The following is a 7,001-nucleotide window of genomic DNA, read 5'->3' as shown; positions in this document are numbered from 1 at the left end:
TATTTATTTATTTATTATATGTAAGCACACTGTAGCGGTCTTCAGACACTCCAGAAGAGGGAGTCAGATCTTGTTAAGGATGGTTATGAGCCACCATGTGGTTGCTGGGATTGGAACTCAGGACCTTTGGAAGAACAGTCGAGTGCTCTTACCCGCTGAGCCATCTCACCAGCCCCCAAGCATTCTGATCTTATCAAAAGTGTTTGTAAGAAACAATCATCTTGGAAGTATTACTTTCCTTCTTTCATCATTCCTTTTATGTGGAGCCTATCCTTTGAGAAATTCACATACATATACAATATGTTCTGATTAATTTTTTGTTGTTCTCTCCTTTCCATTCTATCTTTTGACAGTATCCAGATTTATGACTCTTCTTTTTTTATGATAGACTGAATATTACAAGTGTGTGTGTGTGTGTGTGTGTGTGTGCACGTGTGTGTGTGTGAACCTGGGTGTGTAACTCTGCATTGGACACTCTTAAGCTAAAATATGTTGGTCCAAAACTGATAAATACTAACTCTGCCTCTCTCAGATTCAGGAGACAATATGTGAAAAGTATAAACCCTGATTCAAATATTCTACATGTAAGTCTTTCTAAACTTCAAGTGTGTGACAATTTTGAAACATGATATAGCAGAGAAAGGTTTCCCATGGTACCTAATGTAACATGTAACAGTCAAAAGACAAACATGTAATATTTACTAAAGGATACACATGCATGCTCCCACACAAACATTTGTCTCAATAATATGAAACATTCTACTTATATTTTCTTTCCACCTCAAGACATCTAGTTGTATATATACATAAAAATATACATAAAAATATATATGAAAAAATTCAGAAGAAATGCAAAAGTCTAAATCTTCTAATTTCAATGTCAGATAAGAGATAATCTTCCTTGAAAACAGAAATAATGACAATCACATCCTATGAGACTAATAATGTTTTGTACATAATATGAATGACAATCTCAAAATAGTTTTATTTATTGTCACTTGACAGCAGAAGTGGAACAAATATATGGTCTTTCAAGAAAAACATTCATTATAGTTTCCTTTACTCTCAAAATTCAAAGTGAATTTCTCTTACACCAACTACACTTGAAAGGCACACTACCTATATATATATTAATATATATATTAATGTATATTAATATATATATTAATATATATATATATTAATTCAAATGAGTCGATTACTATTTTTTTTAAAAAAACTGAGTATTTCCAAGTGTGGACTGAAGGTGAGTTGAACAGAAATGACAAGAAGGATGGCAGATAGATAGACAGCCAGGACATTCACTCATTTTGAGCCTGCATCAGTCAGACACTAACTACCATTTCCTATGCTGGGAGCTTACAGGGAATGATTAGTGTTGAAAGCCAAATTTACCCCATTGGTTGTATCTATAATATATAGAATAATTCTCTTTTTTTTTTTTTAAAAAAAAAGTAAAAACCAACATATTTTATATTTTCTATAAAAAGGTTTTAAGTGTAGCCTCTCATAGTAAGGAATGTATGTTTCACATACTCACAGGTTATTAGACACAACCAAAACATCATTAAATAAGGATAGATGTCTTTTGTTCCCTTTCTTCCCCCTTGTGAGTTCCGTGGGGCCTTGGCACAGCAAGGTTCAATTTGTTCCTCTCATGTCTTCATTCTCAAGCATTTCCATATCAAAAAAGAAGATACTCCTGCTTCAGGTCTCCACCTAACAGAGCAAATATTCAGTGGATAAGTTATAAGACCAATGTTCATACTAAATTTTAAAGGGTTCATGATATTAAAAAACAGTAAATAATGTTGAAAAAGTTCTAAGGAATACTATAGCAACATTTATAATGATAACAGTTAATATACTGTATACATGTATGAAATTTACAAATGAATAAAAATGCGATATTAAAAGTTTATTGTAACTGAACATAAATGATATGCTAATGGGAAAGATAGTATGAATTTAAAAAGTAACCATCATTAAAAATTTTAGACTGCTTTTTATACATGTGAATTCCTTGGCCTTTCCTAGATTGTCCTATATGTCTGTTTCTTTCAGATATTTCTTTTCAATGTGATTGTCCCATCCCCAAACTGTCTGTAATGGTGAAAACTTAGAAACAAGCAGCTAGCGTATATTGTCTTCAGAAGGTGTAATTGTATTAATATAAACAACTCATGCCAAAGACTTCAGCTTTCGTGTTTCTGAAGTTCAGCTGAGCTGTCAAAACTGTTATAATAAACTAGATCACTGTCAAATCAGAAAAACAAACAAACAAACAAACCCTCCAGCATTCCAAAAATATTTGTGAAGTTGGTCTTGTCCCGACAAAGGGGTCATTTTCCTTGCGTCTTGCCTGTGGCTTCTATAAGGATATCAACATTGATTATGGGAAGTAAAAATACTTGTACATTTTAAGATCTCCTCCAACATTCCTGTTCCTCTCCAAATCTCTCCATCTCCTGTGCAATGCTAACTTTAGAAGCCCCTCTCCATCTTTATGAACGCAGTTTCTCCTACTCAAATTATCCCCATTTTTCTCTCCTGATATTCTTCTTTCTCTATTACCCATCCTTGGCCATACCAAATCTGTTTCTCTTTTCACTCTACCCCAAACTCTTCCAGCTGCCTCTGAACATGTTTCCTCTCCTATTCATAATGAAATTATTCCCTGAAATAATGGAGTTGCAAATCTTCTTGTTGTTTCTTTCCTGTGCCCTGCTCATGCAAATGGAATATTATGATATATATTTTCTTTAAGGGAAAATAATTCTGCCCAAATCATATGACATCTTTCAAAGAATATGTACAGAGGCACCATATCTTTTTCTTAGAATGAATTTAGGATCCCTGTGAATCAAAGTTTCAAAAAGATACAGCAGCCAATAGCTGTCATCACACACTTCAAGCAATAATGTAAAGATATGATAAAAAATAATGCCAACATAATTTCATGACAAACATATTGAAAGTAAGTGAAAATATCAGGAAATTAGATCCTGTCTAATCTGAATTAATGTTCAAATACTCAGAAATAGATTCCATGAATACAATGTGTTGGAAACTATAACCATTTGAAGAAAACTAGAGATTTGGGGGTATAACAAAAAAAGTCAGACCAACTTCTTTTTAAAAATCTTTGTATTCATGATGTTTAAAACAATTGGGTTGAACATTAATCCTCACTCATAACTGGGGCAGATTTTTTGTTAAGATTTACAGAAACTCTTCTCCAGTATGCTCAAAGCATACCTAAACTCACTTAATAATGCTCTTTCTACAGAAGATTGGAACTGAATAGTCTTCCAATGATTANCTTTTCAAGAAACCACTGCTGAGTTGAGAGTTAGTTCATATGATCTGGAGGAATCAAGAGAGAACGCTTCTTGATAAGATTAGTCTATCATGAGAATCAAATTAGTTTTAAAAATACCTTTTCTGTAGAGCCTAGAAGGAAGAGACTTTCAATAGACTTGAAACTTTATTTTGCCTTCCTACTCCTGAACACCAAATTGGTGACTGCAGTTGGTAGACAAACTACTGAAGTCTGAGGATTTGGTAGTAGTCAGGTTGAAGAACCAATGTGATGTCAATAGTCTAAGGCTCATGCCATCTGAGAAAGTGACACATGTATTGCCTTTCCTTGTACTTAGTGGCTTCAAAAATTATTTTTTAATAATTGATTGAATAATTGGAAGCAATCACATATATTACACATATTATAATAATATTTGAACAACAATAGGAGAAATATTTGAGAAAAATATTATGAAATGTGTATTCATCTCAAAAGATTGTCCATTCCTGTTTCTTTAACCTATCTAGAGTTAATGTGAAAAAGATATCATGTCTACTTCACCAACACTGTAAACCTTAGAGTCTAATAAATGCAAAATTCACAGGAAACTTTGAAGATTATGGAGGAGGACCCATCTTATCAGTATACAATGAAGTTTATGAAGTAAAGCCAAGAAGCATAAAGAACTGTGAGTAGAAAAACCTAGGAGATGCTCTTTGAATCTGATAACTGTATAGCATACCATGGAAATAAAATAATCACACAATCCATGTGAAATTAGTACTGTGATGTCCATAGTGTAAGGCTATGTCATATCTGAGAAAATGTCACATACACTTCATTTCCTTCAGCTTTGTGACTTTTTATTTTTGGAATAATTGTTGACGATTGTGGATTTATACAGAATAGCAAATTTTTCTCAACCATATGTATATTTGTTTGAAATGATATAGATAATAGATAATAGATGGGAGAAAGATATAGATTGATACCTGCCCTAATATGTGTGCAAGAATAGGAGAAATAGTTGTGTAAAATATTGTGAAATATATATGCATCCCTATAGATTCTCAATACTTCTTTTAACCTCTAAAATGTTAAGGTAAAAAAAGCAGCATTCAAATATCATTAACACTATGAGCCTAAGAGTCTAAGATATGTCAAAATCACAGGGGGCCTTACAGATCACTGTGCCTGTATGGTAAAGTCAGAGAGGTTCATGCACATTTAGGGCTACAGAAGAGGTTGCATGTTTATTAGTATATAATATCTTTATACTGAAGACTAGAAGAGCAATGAATTGGGACTGAAACAACATGAGAGACAATCTGTGAATCTCACAATTAAATACATAGTATACCTTGGATATATATCATAGAAAGATCATTTAAATTTAGAATGCCTGAGTCTTTGAAATGATTGAATTTTCAGAATATTTAAATTGTGCCTTCTGAAAACAGTGCAGTTTCACTGGTACATGCAAGTATATATAGTACTACTTCAGATAATAAATGTGTACCAAATTGTAAAGTTCTTCATAATGATTTTCTGCTGCTTAACTCTGATTTCAAATGACTGATACATTACATTATGGCAAAGGAAAAATGTGAGTGAAATGTGTGTGTTGAAATGCCTTACATAACGCTTTGTAAGCTAACATATGTTATTGTCCCCAAAATAATCAGGTTTTCCTAATGATTAAATCTAGTTCTCATGGAGTTCATATATTCTAAAATGCCAATCTTGGTCCATACAGATGGATTCCTGGTGATTAGAACCAAACCAATATTAAGATCAAAATCAAAATTATTTCTCAAAACTTAGTGAAAAAAAGTCAAGTTCAGAAAAAAGAGTCATTTCACTTCCCTCTGGGAAAAGAAACATATGGCAATCCATTGGCTTCTGACTCCTGTCAGGATCATCAGGATGGCCATTCCTGTTATCTGAACAGGAAGTAAAAGTAATTATTATACATCTCCCTTAGATTTCTGTTCCTTCTCAAACTTCCCATCACCTTCTGCACTCAGCTAACACTTAAAATTTTATAGAAGTCCCATTCTCTTTATGAACTCAACTTTTCTTTCCCTTCCCCAGCTATTTCCAATTTTCTACCTTGATAGTCTTCATTCTCTCTTAGACTCCACTGTTAAAATCAAGCTTCTTTCTGCTCTAAAGACTTCCAGATGCCTCAGATATTTAAAACTTTAAAAAAAAAACAATATATTTTGGAAAAAACATAACAATTTGCTGAAAACCAGACAAATCATACATTTCAGGTTGAAGTCTGAACAATTTACAACAAAAGTTTGTGTTTGACTCGGCGGGCGAAGGAGACGTGCTAGAGGAAAGATGGAAGACTTCCAGGCCTCCAAGGAGACTGCATTTGTTGTTGATGAAGTGAGCAACATTTGTAAAAGAGGCTATAGAAAGCGCCATCGGTGGCAANGCCTACCAGCACAGCAAAGTGAACCAGTGGACCACTAATGTTGTAGAACAGACTTTGAGCCAACTCATCACACTGGGGAAGCCATTTAAATACATTGTGACCTGTGTGATCATGCAGAAGAACCGTGCTGGGTTACACACCGCAAGTTCCTGCTTCTGGGACAGCTCCACAGATGGAAGCTGCACAGTCCGATGGGAGAACAAGACCATGTACTGCATCGTCAGTGCCTTTGGACTGTCCATCAGACCAGCTTGCCAACCTCAGCCTCAGGGTCCCAGCATTTCCAGTATATCTTAACCACTGGCTATGTTGGGGAAACACCTTCCTCCTAAGTTGTTCTGTGGCACTCTCAAAATGTAGAGAAAACAAAACAAATGACTTCCCAGTCACAGGAACCACAGGACATCAGCCAGATTAGCAGCCACCTGTTATCTGAGACCAGCAGTATCCCTTGTCTTAACTGTCTTCTCCAAGGTGCTAAAAACTCAAGTCTGCTAGTGGAAATGGCTCCACTTTCTGAAATGATTGAGATACACTAATTTTCCATAGTTTATACTTTATTAGAAGTCGAGGATGGCCTAGTCGGCCATCATTGGGAAGAGATGCCCCTTGGTCTTGCAAACTTCATATGCCCCAGTACAGGGGAATGCCAGGGCCAAGAAGCAGGAGTGGGTGGGTTGGGGAGCAGGGCAGGCGAAGGGTATAGGGGACTTTCGTGATAGCATTTGAAATGTAAATGAAGAAAATATCTAATAAAAAATTGTTAAAAAATAAGAAAAAGAAAAAGGATGGAGTTGTATGAGAATTCTGAATGTTTGTGAGAAAGTTCTAGGAAAACAAGATGTGAATCTTGTAACCTCAGTTTCTTCAAACACAGAATTGTTCTGGGAATGATGTTAGTGCTCCACCCAGGGGTTGTGGATAGGTGTGAATTTACTTCATCTGTTGTTATTAATATGACTCTATGGAAATACATGTTTTTACCATGTGTGTCTAGTCCTTGTAATTGAAATTATTCCTTGACTCTTTTTTCTTTTCTTTCTTTCTTCCCCTTTCCCCTTGGTCCATCCCCCCAGCCCCCCCCCACACACACACATACACACACACACACACACACAGACACACACACACACACACACACACACACACACACACCCTGGAGCTTCAAGTCTCTGTGAGGTTAGGTGTTTCATCTCCCATTGAAGAAAGCAAAGTAGCCCAGCTAGAACGCATCCCACATACAGGCAACAG

At 35.2% G+C, this 7,001-nt stretch overlaps 1 pseudogene; it reads left to right on the top strand.

Moving 5' to 3' along the window:
• The first annotated feature begins 5,653 nt into the window (after positions 1–5,653).
• Positions 5,654–6,047, top strand: LOC110320766 (annotated as a pseudogene).
• The last annotated feature ends 954 nt before the right edge of the window (positions 6,048–7,001 follow it).

This window comes from Mus pahari, chromosome 4 (assembly GCF_900095145.1).
Source record: "Mus pahari chromosome 4, PAHARI_EIJ_v1.1, whole genome shotgun sequence".
NCBI classification, from domain to species: Eukaryota; Metazoa; Chordata; class Mammalia; order Rodentia; family Muridae; genus Mus; species Mus pahari.
This window is presented reverse-complemented; position numbering and strand designations above follow the sequence as displayed.